General features: G+C 48.5%; 1 non-coding gene across 1 annotated transcript; it reads right to left on the reverse strand.

Annotated features, from left to right (window-relative positions):
- Nucleotides 1–397: 397 nt before the first annotated feature.
- On the reverse strand, nt 398–585 carry LOC129847941 (U2 spliceosomal RNA). Its single transcript, XR_008758473.1, has one exon. It is a non-coding gene; the product is annotated as a U2 spliceosomal RNA (small nuclear RNA).
- Between the last annotated feature and the right edge of the window lie 12,142 nt (nt 586–12,727).

The following is a 12,727-nucleotide window of genomic DNA, read 5'->3' on the forward strand; positions in this document are numbered from 1 at the left end:
GACAGTCCATGTTACCAGTACACGGCTTGAGCACATTTCATAGTTTATTCTGTATAGTCTTCTACTGTATCTATTTCCAATCATAACAAAAACATGTTTTAACTACTTTATTACTTAGCTATTTGTGTATATTTTTGATCGTGGCTATTGATTGCACTGTTGAGGAAAGTTTGCAAGTAAGCATTTCACTGTGCTCTGTATCCCGTGAAGAAAAATTTTGAATAGAAGATGAACACAGCCGGTTCACAGCGCCTGTCGTAGTCAATATAACCGTGACCGATTGAACCAGCGCTATCTAGCCATCACTGACATTGAACTGAAGTTGCTCAAAGTGAAAATACAATATAGACCAACGAAGCAACTCCGTTGACTCTGTCTGATTTCTATTTACAGCGGCAGGGGGTGCACCGTTCCTGGAGGTACTGCAATACCAGGTCGATGCGTGGAGTGGACGGAGCAAGCCCCTATTCCATCTCCCTGTTCCAAAAATCAATTTAATATATGGTCCCCAGATAGGGGACGTATCAGATATTAAACTGATAAGAACAGATTTTTTTTTTTTTTTTTTTTTTTTGGAAAAAGAATTTTATTTACATTTCTCATTGAAATACAATTACATAATCAGTGCATTACATAACATCGATTCATAAAAACAGTATCCAAAAATAGTGTAACAATATAACAATAGCAAAACTACTCAAAAAAATGCAGTTCTGCAGAACCTGACCAGTATTATTACATTCAAGTTTAACTTGCCTCTAATAATCTCCAAAAAACAATACAAAGAATTCTATAAATACAAACATATACATATACCAAAGTGAATTCTGAATAAACCTCAGTGTATATCAAATATGTACAAAGGCTTAGCCTACATTTCAATTGGCTCTAAAAACATTTAAAGTGAAGGGTAAACCCCTTTCCATTTCTGTTTCACTGATACAATGCCCCACTTATCTATTTCGAATTGTATTCTTTTCCAAATGTCCTGTTTTATAAATTCAACTAATCCCGTCGGTGACCACTTGAGGGTGTCATTGACCGCACCACATCTGGCCTCCCAAAGTTTGGTCTTGATAAGGGACACCAGAGTCACTAATGCTAATAATTGCACCCTTTCCACATTTTTTAGTTCAAGTTTGGCTACCCCTTCATAATCAATGTTTTTTAAAATCTCAAAAAATAGTTTAATTTTTCTCCAAACTAATTTGGCAAAAGAACATTCCCATAAAACATGGGGAATTGTTTCAATTGCAAAACAATTGTCCCTGGGACAAAATTTATTCAGGGTCAAATTATGATCATATAATGTTGATCTGACCGGAAGACGTCTGTGTAAAACAAGCCAATTAAAATCTTTCAGTCTGTTATCTAAACCTTTCAATTGTGTCCGTAGCCAGGTGGAAGGCGATATTGGTAATCGGTCTCTAGGACGACAATTTTCTATTAATTTTTCGTATAGCAATCTGTGGTTGATTGCGTTTTCTTTTACTTTGCAGACAGGGGTTTTCTTTGCCCATTCCACTATTTTCTTAAAATGTAATGGGATACTTTCAGCTTTTGGCTTACTATTATCCCATTCCACCATGAACCTTAACGGTACAGACAGCCAGAATTTGATTAAAATATGACATTTGTGTACAGAAGACGGCAAAAGACAACAAACGTTTGAATAGAACAACGCATCTAGCTTGAGAGGAATATGAGGGAAATCCCTTCCACCAGCCTCTATAGGCTGGTACATCCGATCTCTACGGATGTACTCATATCCCCCCCAAAAGAAATTAAACAGTGCCCGTATGAAAGTTTTCCTGAGAGACACCGGCATGGGAAACACATAGGCAAGGTGAAGTAATGAAGGCAGAATGTCCGCCTTCAGCACTAACACCTTCCCACTAAAGGATAGTCGCCTCACTTTCCACAGTCCCAATCTTTTATTAAGAGATACAAGTTTTTCTTTCCAATTAAACATGTCATCTTTAATTTCATTTCCGAAAGATATGCCGAGCACTACCATTGGTCCTGTGCACACAGTCAAACCACATAACTGATCAGTTCTCCATTTCCACGGTCCCATATATTTTATTTCTGTTTTATTCTTGTTTATCTTTGACCCAGAGGCAACAGAGAATTCATCCATGACTTTGATAGACTCTTTCAAGCTCAGGTCGTCCTGTAAATATAAAACTGTGTCGTCCGCATATTGTGAAATTTTTAGGATATCCCCTCCGGGTAAACGGATGCCTTTGATGTTGTAATTTGTCCTAATTGCGCATGCAAAAGGTTCGATATATAAAACATACAATAGAGCAGATAGAGGGTCCCCCTGCCTGACACCTCGTAATTGCTTGATGACCGTTCCCATATTCCCATTAATATTTACCCTGCTACCCACATTACTATAAAGAATTTTGACCCATTTCATAAAATTATTTCCAAACCCAAATTTTCCCATAACTCTAAATAAAAACTCATGGCTTACCATGTCAAAGGCTTTTTCCTGGTCCAAATTCACAGTAATAGCTGGCAAGTGCCTTTCCTCTAAATATGCTTGAACGTCTCTGTGCAATTGCAAGTTCCAGGTTATTTTTCTCCCCACCACACCGCATGTTTGGTCTAAACCAACAACATATGCCATGGCAGATGATAGGCGATTAGTTATGGCTTTGCTTAATAATTTATAGTCAACACACAACATTGTTAAAGGTCTCCAATTTGCTAATGTCTTGGGGTCTCCCTTTTTGTAAAGTAGAGAGATTACCCCCTCGCACATCGAACCTCCCATATGCTCCAAACCAAATATACTTCTAAACACTTCCAACAGATGACATCCAATTAAATCCCAAAAAACGATGTAAAACTCTTTAGAGAGCCCATCCACTCCTGGTACTTTGTTATCTTTCATGCTCTTCAGTGCCATATAAATTTCATCTAATTTCAATTCCCCTTCTAATTGGTCTCTAATATCTAAAGGTATCTGCACATCCACGCATTTTAAAAATGTAGTCCCCTTCTCATAATCAATTGTTTGTTTTTGAAATAGCTGAGAAAAGTGATGTGTAGCGACACCAAGCATGCCATCTCCATCCTCAACCATCTCCCCATCTTGGTCCAATAAAGCCGAAATAGTCCTCCTCTTTCCCCGTGATTTAATTTGTTTGAAAAAATATGCAGAGCACTTCTCATCATTTTCCCATTTATCCTGCTGACTTTTAAACATGAAGTCTCGAGCTTTCTTTTCAAAAAAAGCATGCTGCTTTTTCTGTAGGATACATAATTTGTCTTTATCTAATCCACCACCATTCAAATTACCTTGGATGTGTAGATCTTTTAGTTCATTCTGCAATTCATAAAAATCTTTGTGGGTATTACGTACTTTGTCTTTGCAAAAGTTCTGAATAAAAATCTTGATTCTTAATTTTGTGCTCTCCCACCACTCTATGACAGTAGAATAAAACGGTTTCATAGTTACACAACCCTGGAAAAAAGACCTAAATCTTCTCTCAAAAGTTGTGTCATGTAAAATGCCGTTATTAATTTTCCAATACCCTTTTCCAAATTCAATTGTTTTTAATTCTACTGTCACGGACAGGCAGCTGTGGTCCGAATAGAATACCGGAGTGACGCGCGCAGAGGACACACCGAGTCCACGCGGAGCAAACAGATAATCTATTCGGCTCCTCGCGCCCCTGCTGTTTTCCCAAGTGAAACCTGTATCATCCGCGTGCTCCACTCTATACGTATCAACCAAATTATATTTACCTATTAAACTTTTTACAAGATGCCCTCCTAGATTACCTCGGTCGTATGATACATTAAAATCTCCCCCCATAAACACCTGTCTGTTTGTCATAAAAATAGCGTCTAGGTCGTTAAGCATTTCCCTCCTTTCCTTGGGTGTCGATGGTGCATACACGTTAATAAATCTAAAACATTTACCCCTCCAATCGATATCTACTATTAAAACCCTCCCGTGTACAGCCGAAAAACTCCCTACTATTTTTAAATCCCTATTCCCACATAGCACCCCAACCCCTGTTGAATGCACCCCGCCTACACTCCACCTCGACTCTCCCTGAACCCATTCCTGCGTAAACCTCTCCACGTCATTTTGATCTTTTAAATGTACTTCTTGTAAAAAACACACAGAGAAGCAAATGGAGGACAAATGGGAAAAAACAGTCGCCCTTTTAACTGGGTTCCTAAGCCCTCTAACATTTATGCTAGCTAGGTTTAAAAAAGACGACATGGGATAAGGAGGGAAACGGACTACTATCTAAAATATGACATTTTTCCATACTCACTTTAAATACATCTCCTCGTTAGGAGGCCTATCCGGGAAACGGTGGTCTCCAGCGGGAGGACTGTCCACAAGGATCTTGGTTGGGAAAACCCTTTCCTCCTCCATCTGTGTGGGCGCTGGAACACCGCTGGGTGCCAGACCGCTGCTGTCGATGGAGCTGCCTGACGGGGAAAGCAGAGTCTCCTCTGCGCTGCCCGGGTTTCCCTCGCCTTTCTCCTCAGACCTCCCGCTTTCCAAAACACTGAAACGGTTTCCCCCCAGAGCAGACTTCTCCGTCGCCTCCATGCTGATGAGTGGGGAAACAGGGCTCATCTGCTTCCTCTTCACCGAGCACTTCCTCCTCTCTCTCACCGTTGTCCAGCTCTCCTGAGCCGAGGGCGCGGTGGGCTCTCCCTTCTCCCCCTCCACTTGCTTGTTCCAACTCCCGTCGGTCTCTCCGCTCTCCTCGTGGGATGATGATGGCGTCTCACTCCCGCTCTCCTCGGACCCTCGCAGTTCTCTCTCCATCACCAGCTCCTCCACCACCTCCTCAATGGCGCGTAGTTCAATTCCTTCTCCCTTGTCTGGTATTTTCCCGCTCTCTGGTCTTTTGTCGCTCTCCGCTCTTTTCCCGCTCACCGCTCTGGCGTAAGAGGGGGCTGCCTTCGGGCAGTGACGGAACAGGTGGTCCTCTGAGTTGCACAGACTGCAGCGCTTGGGCACGGTGCAATCTCTCATTATATGGCCCAGAGTCCCACAGTTTCTGCACCTTGTCTGGGTGCAGGCATCAGCGAGGTGCCCGTAGGTGCTGCACTTCCTGCAGAAACGAGGCTGACCAGCATACATAAGGTAGCCCCTGTCTGCTCCGATGGAAAAAGAAGCGGGTGGATGGCGGTAGCCATCATGGCCGCTCTCGTCCTCCTTTAGCAGCACACGAAACTGCCTCTTCCCTGTCCAGATGCCCAGGGCGTCCTTAATGTCTCTCACTCCTGGCAAGATGGTCACGTACCGGCTGAGGTAGCACACTAATGTTTCCTCTGTGACCCATGGGTTGAACATGTGCACCGTTAGCACCCTCATGTTGTGCCTGCACAGGGACTCCACTTGAAACGCACTGAGGGCGGGTGCTGTCGCGTTCGCGCGGAAAAGCCCTCTCACCTCCTCCAGCCTGGTGATGGTGTAGAACGACACGTCGTAAAACTTCTCCGGTGTGTTCTGTTGCAGGCAGTGAACGTCGTCTGCTGTCAGGCGTAGTGGTCCAAAAAGGACTTCCTTCCCAAAACGAAATCTCTCCATCAAACTATCATTTCCGGTCCATTGAAAACGCAGCGTGTTCTTCAGTCCAGCGGCTGCTGACTGTGATGTGGCCGATGTCGACATCGCACCTCCTTGTGGATCCCGCGGGTACTTCTCGCGATCTTTTTCTTGATCTTAGCCAAAAGGCCGAGAAGCGATACCCACAATGGTTTCGCGAGAAAGTGGCCGTTCTCCGACACGTCAAATTCGACAGCGGACACACCAAAATGAGCTCTGTATGCTTTTCTTTTTTTACCACGAAAAGGACAACGCTTGAAATAAAAGGTGGCATGGATTGGGAGTTGATCAACGTCAGGAATGACCACGTTCGACTGTTACAATGTAACACATTTGTAGGTTCTAATGCCACGTGGTCTTCGCCCTCCAATCAGAAATGAGAGGAAGCTTTGTTAAATTAACACCAGATCAACAGCTACATTGGAATAATAATATATTACGGGTGGGGGGGAACAATTTGGAGATAATTATATTGACATAACATTTGATCTTGTATCAAATATATCCGGTAGCGCTGCTGCCACAACTGAACTGAAGCAATTGTCCACTTGGTGGCGCCAGAGTTCCACCGACCGTCGCTTTTTCCTGGCTGTCCTGTGTGGTACAGCAAGCTGCATTTCAATGTTGAACCACTTGACTTCAATACATCGTCTACGAAAATAATGTGAACAATTAAAAATAGCCTGTCTCTTTTGTATCTCAAATTGACTGGCCATCTCGGCGAAAAATATGATTTGACATTTGTTAGTTTAGATTTGTTTGTTTATTATCATATATTTTTAGTTGTAAAAGTAATATAAATACAACACATTTTATATGATCAGATATTTTTAAACACGACACATTGAATTATGAAACAATTACACATTGAACAATTACATTTGATTTATTTTCTTTTTAACTAGTAAACCTACACATTCTGAACAATTGTAATTTGAAGCAGTGTATTGCTAGTTAACAAGCTACCTAACTGATCAACAATTATAGGTACAAGCTAATAACAAGGGATATATGCTTTATTATTGAACAAGCAACTTCACTCCACTAATGATGTGTGCGCTAGGCATCTCTCTCCAGGTTGTTGTGCCGCTCGGCTGGCGAGCTGCTCAATGGTTTCCTCCTTGGTGAGCAGAAGGCAAAGAGGCCAGATTGCTGAGCAAAAGGCAAAGAGGCCAGATTGGTGAGCAAAAGGCAAAGAGGCCAGATTGGTGAGCAAAAGGCAAAGAGGCCAGATTGGTGAGCAAAAGGCAAAGAGGCCAGATTGCTGAGCAAAAGGCAAAGAGGCCAGATTGGTGAGCAGAAGGCAAAGAGGCCAGATTGGTGAGCAGAAGGCAAAGAGGCCAGATTGGTGAGCAAAAGGCAAAGAGGCCAGATTGGTGAGCAGAAGGCAAAGAGGCCAGATTGGTGAGCAGAAGGCAAAGAGGCCAGATTGGTGAGCAAAAGGCAAAGAGGCCAGATTGCTGAGCAAAAGGCAAAGAGGCCAGATTGGTGAGCAGAAGGCAAAGAGGCCAGATTGGTGAGCAGAAGGCAAAGAGGCCAGATTGGTGAGCAGAAGGCAAAGAGGCCAGATTGGTGAGCAAAAGGCAAAGAGGCCAGATTGGTGAGCAGAAGGCAAAGAGGCCAGATAGGTGAGCAGAAGGCAAAGAGGCCAGATTGGTGAGCAGAAGGCAAAGAGGCCAGATTGGTGAGCAGAAGGCAAAGAGGCCAGATTGGTGAGCAGAAGGCAAAGAGGCCAGATTGGTGAGCAGAAGGCAAAGAGGCCAGATTGGTGAGCAGAAGGCAAAGAGGCCAGATTGGTGAGCTGAAGATGGCAGAGATGCTACTTGAAAGGATCTTCCCTGACATCCCACCATTTATCAATGTAGGTGAAGATGGCAGACAATGTAGGTGTGGATTACTTTGGTCCTGCAGATATCAGAAAAGGAAGAGAAAATGTTAAAAGAGAAAATGTTAAAAGATATGGAGTGATATTTACTGTCGACTAGAACAATACACATTGAAATGTTAAAAGATATGGAGTGATATTTACTGTCCACTTGAACAATACACATTGGAATTGCTTACTCGTGACAGGGTAGTACAGGTGACCAGGACGGGTTAGTACAGGTGACCAGGAAGGGTTAGTACAGGTGACCACGAAGGGTTAGTACAGGTGACCACGAAGGGTTAGTACAGGTGACCAGGACGGGTTAGTACAGGTGACCAGGAAGGATTAGTACAGGTGACCAGGACGGGGTAGTACAGGTGACCAGGACGGGTTCTAACAGGTGACCGGGACGGGTTCGTACAGGTGACCGGGACGGGTTCGTACAGGTGACCGGGACGGGTTCGTACAGGTGACCGGGACGGGGTAGTACAGGTGACCGGGACGGGGTAGTACAGGTGACCGGGACGGGGTAGTACAGGTGACCGGGACGGGGTAGTACAGGTGACCGGGACGGGGTAGTACAGGTGACCGGGACGGGGTAGTACAGGTGACCGGGACGGGGTAGTACAGGTGACCGGGACGGGGTAGTACAGGTGACCGGGACGGGGTAGTACAGGTGACCGGGACGGGGTAGTACAGGTGACCGGGACGGGGTAGTACAGGTGACCGGGACAGGTTCGTACAGGTGACCAGGACGGGGTAGTACAGGTGACCAGGACGGGGTAGTACAGGTGACCAGGAAGGGTTAGTACAGGTGACCACGAAGGGTTATAGTACAGGTGACCAGGACGGGGTAGTACAGGTGACCAGGACAGGGTAGTACAGGTTACCAGGAAGGGTTATAGTTCAGGTGACCAGGACGGGGTAGTACAGGTGACCGGGAAGGGTTAGTACAAGTGACCAGGACGGGTTAGTACAGGTGACCAGGAAGGGTTAGTACAGGTGACCACGAAGGGTTAGTACAGGTGACCAGGACGGGTTAGTACAGGTGACCAGGACGGGTTAGTACAGGTGACCAGGAAGGATTAGTACAGGTTACCAGGAAGGGGTAGTACAGGTGACCGGGAAGAGTTATAGTACAGGTGACCGGGAAGGGTTAGTACAGGTTACCAGGAAGGGGTAGTACAGGTGACCAAGAAGGGTTATAGTACAGGTGACCGGGACGGGGTAGTACAGGTTACCAGGAAGGATTATAGTACAGGTGACCAGGAAGGGTTAGTATAGGTGACCCGCAAGGGTTAGTGCAGGTGACCAGGACGGGTTAGTACAGGTGACCAGGACGGGTTCGTACAGGTGACCAGGACGGGTTCGTACAGGTGACCAGGACGGGGTAGTACAGGTGACCAGGACGGGGTAGTACAGGTGACCGGGACAGGGTAGTACAGGTGACCAGGACGGGGTAGTACAGGTGACCGGGACAGGGTAGTACAGGTGACCGGGACGGGGTAGTACAGGTGACCGGGACGGGGTAGTACAGGTGACCGGGAAGGGTTAGTACAGGTGACCGGGAAGGGGTAGTACAGGTGACCAGGATGGGGTAGTACAGGTGACCAGGAAGGGTTAGTACAGGTGACCAGGAAGGGTTAGTACAGGTGACCAGGACGGGGTAGTACAGGTGACCAGGAAGGGTTCGTACAGGTGACCAGGACGGGTTCGTACAGGTGAACGGGACGGGGTAGTACAGGTGACCGGGACGGGGTAGTACAGGTGACCGGGACGGGGTAGTACAGGTGACCGGGAAGGGTTAGTACAGGTGACCGGGAAGGGGTAGTACAAGTGACCGGGATGGGGTAGTACAGGTGACCAGGAAGGGTTAGTACAGGTGACCAGGAAGGGTTAGTACAGGTGACCAGGAAGGGTTAGTACATGTGACCAGGACTGGGTAGTACAGGTGACCAGGAAGGGTTAGTACAGGTGACCAGGAAGGGTTAGTACAGGTGACCGGGAAGGGTTCGTACAGGTGACCGGGACGGGTTCGTACAGGTGACCGGGACGGGTTCGTACAGGTGACCGGGACGGGTTCGTACAGGTGACCGGGACGGGTTCGTACAGGTGACCGGGACGGGTTCGTACAGGTGACCGGGACGGGTTCGTACAGGTGACCAGGAAGGGGTAGTACAGGTGACCAGGAAGGGTTCGTACAGGTGACCAGGACGGGTTCGTACAGGTGACCAGGACGGGTTCGTACAGGTGACCAGGACGGGGTAGTACAGGTTACCAGGACGGCGTAGTACAGGTTACCAGGACGGGGTAGTACAGGTTACCAGGACGGGGTAGTACAGGTGACCGGGAAGGGTTAGCACGGGTTACCAGGAAGGGTTAGTACGGGTTACCAGGAAGGGTTAGTACAGGTGACCAGGACGGGTTAGTACAGGTGACCAGGAAGGGTTAGTACAGGTGACCACGAAGGGTTAGTACAGTCGACCACGAAGGGTTAGTACAGGTGACCAGGACGGGTTAGTACAGGTGACCAGGAAGGATTAGTACAGGTTACCAGGAAGGGGTAGTACAGGTGACCAGGAAGGGTTATAGTACAGGTGACCGGGAAGGGTTAATACAGGTTACCAGGAAGGGGTAGTACAGGTGACCAGGAAGGGTTATAGTACAGGTGAAAGGGACGGGGTAGTACAGGTTACCAGGAAGGATTATAGTACAGGTGACCAGGAAGGGTTCGTACAGGTGACCAGGACGGGGTAGTACAGGTGATCAGGACGGGGTAGTACAGGTGACCAGGAAGGGTTATAGTACAGGTGACCGGGACGGGGTAGTACAGGTGACCGGGACGGGGTAGTACAGGTGACCGGGACGGGGTAGTACAGGTTACCAGGAAGGGTTATAGTACAGATTACCAGGAAGGGTTATAGTACAGGTGACCAGGACGGGGTAGTACAGGTGACCAGGACGGGGTAGTACAGGTGACCAGGACGGGGTAGTACAGGTTACCAGGACGGGGTAGTACAGGTGACCGGGACTGGTTAGTACAGGTGACCGGGAAGGGTTAGTATAGGTGACCAGGACGGGTTAGTACAGGTGACCAGGACGGGTTCGTACAAGTGACCAGGACGGGTTTGTACAGGTGACCAGGACGGGGTAGTACAGGTGACCAGGACGGGTTTGTACAGGTGACCAGGACGGGTTAGTACAGGTGACCGGGACGGGGTAGTACAGGTGACCGGGACGGGGTAGTACAGGTGACCGGGATGGGGTAGTACAGGTGACCGGGAAGGGTTAGTACAGGTGACCGGGACGGGTTAGTACAGGTGACCGGGACGGGATCGTACAGGTGACCAGGACGGGTTTGTACAGGTGACCAGGACGGGGTAGTACAGGTGACCAGGACGGGGTAGTACAGGTTACCAGGAAGGGTTATAGTACAGGTGACCAGGACGGGGTAGTACAGGTGACCGGGACGGGGTAGTACAGGTGACCGGGACGGGGTAGTACAGGTTACCAGGAAGGGTTATAGTACAGGTGAACGGGACGGGGTAGTACAGGTGACCAGGACGGGGTAGTACAGGTTACCAGGACGGGGTAGTACAGGTGACCGGGAAGGGTTAGTACAGGTGACAAGGACGGGTTAGTACGGGTTACCAGGAAGGGTTAGTACAGGTGACCAGGACGGGTTAGTACAGGTGACCAGGAAGGGTTAGTACAGGTGACCACGAAGGGTTAGTACAGGTGACCAGGACGGGTTAGTACAGGTGACCAGGACGGGTTAGTACAGGTTACCAGGAAGGGGTAGTACAGGTGACCAGGAAGGGTTATAGTACAGGTGACCGGGACGGGGTAGTACAGGTTACCAGGAAGGATTATAGTACAGGTGACCAGGAAGGGTTCGTACAGGTGACCAGGACGGGGTAGTACAGGTGATCAGGACGGGGTAGTACAGGTGACCAGGAAGGGTTATAGTACAGGTGACCGGGACGGGGTAGTACAGGTGACCGGGACGGGGTAGTACAGGTGACCGGGACGGGGTAGTACAGGTTACCAGGAAGGGTTATAGTACAGGTTACCAGGAAGGGTTATAGTACAGGTGACCAGGACGGGGTAGTACAGGTGACCAGGACGGGGTAGTAAAGGTTACCAGGACGGGGTAGTACAGGTGACCGGGACGGGTTAGTACAGGTGACCGGGAAGGGTTAGTATAGGTGACCAGGACGGGTTAGTACAGGTGACCAGGACGGGTTCGTACAAGTGACCAGGACGGGTTTGTATAGGTGACCAGGACGGGGTAGTACAGGTGACCAGGACGGGTTTGTACAGGTGACCAGGACGGGTTAGTACAGGTGACCAGGACGGGTTAGTACAGGTGACCAGGACGGGGTAGTACAGGTGACCGGGACGGGGTAGTACAGGTGACCGGGACGGGGTAGTACAGGTGACCGGGAAGGGTTAGTACAGGTGACCGGGACGGGTTAGTACAGGTGACCAGGACGGGATCGTACAGGTGACCGGGACGGGTTTGTACAGGTGACCAGGACGGGGTAGTACAGGTGACCAGGACGGGGTAGTACAGGTTACCAGGAAGGGTTATAGTACAGGTGACCAGGACGGGGTAGTACAGGTGACCAGGAAGGGTTATAGTACAGGTGACCGGGAAGGGTTAGTACAGGTTACCAGGAAGGGGTAGTACAGGTGACCGGGAAGGGTTATAGTACAGGTGACCGGGACGGGGTAGTACAGGTTACCAGGAAGGATTATAGTACAGGTGACCAGGAAGGGTTCGTACAGGTGACCAGGACGGGGTAGTACAGGTGATCAGGACGGGGTAGTACAGGTGACCAGGAAGGGTTATAGTACAGGTGACCGGGACGGGGTAGTACAGGTGATCAGGACGGGGTAGTACAGGTTACCAGGAAGGGTTATAGTACAGGTTACCAGGAAGGGTTATAGTACAGGTGACCAGGATGGGGTAGTACAGGTGACCAGGACGGGGTAGTACAGGTTACCAGGACGGGGTAGTACAGGTGACCGGGACGGGTTAGTACAGGTGACCGGGAAGGGTTAATATAGGTGACCAGGACGGGTTAATACAGGTGACCAGGACGGTTACGTACAAGTGACCAGGACGGGTTTGTACAGGTGACCAGGACGGGGTAGTACAGGTGACCAGGACGGGTTTGTACAGGTGACCGGGACGGGTTAGTACAGGTGACCGGGACGGGGTAGTACAGGTGACCGGGACGGTGTAGTACAAGTGACCG

Source organism: Salvelinus fontinalis, unplaced genomic scaffold, assembly GCF_029448725.1.
Source record: "Salvelinus fontinalis isolate EN_2023a unplaced genomic scaffold, ASM2944872v1 scaffold_0960, whole genome shotgun sequence".
Lineage (NCBI taxonomy): Eukaryota > Metazoa > Chordata > Actinopteri > Salmoniformes > Salmonidae > Salvelinus > Salvelinus fontinalis.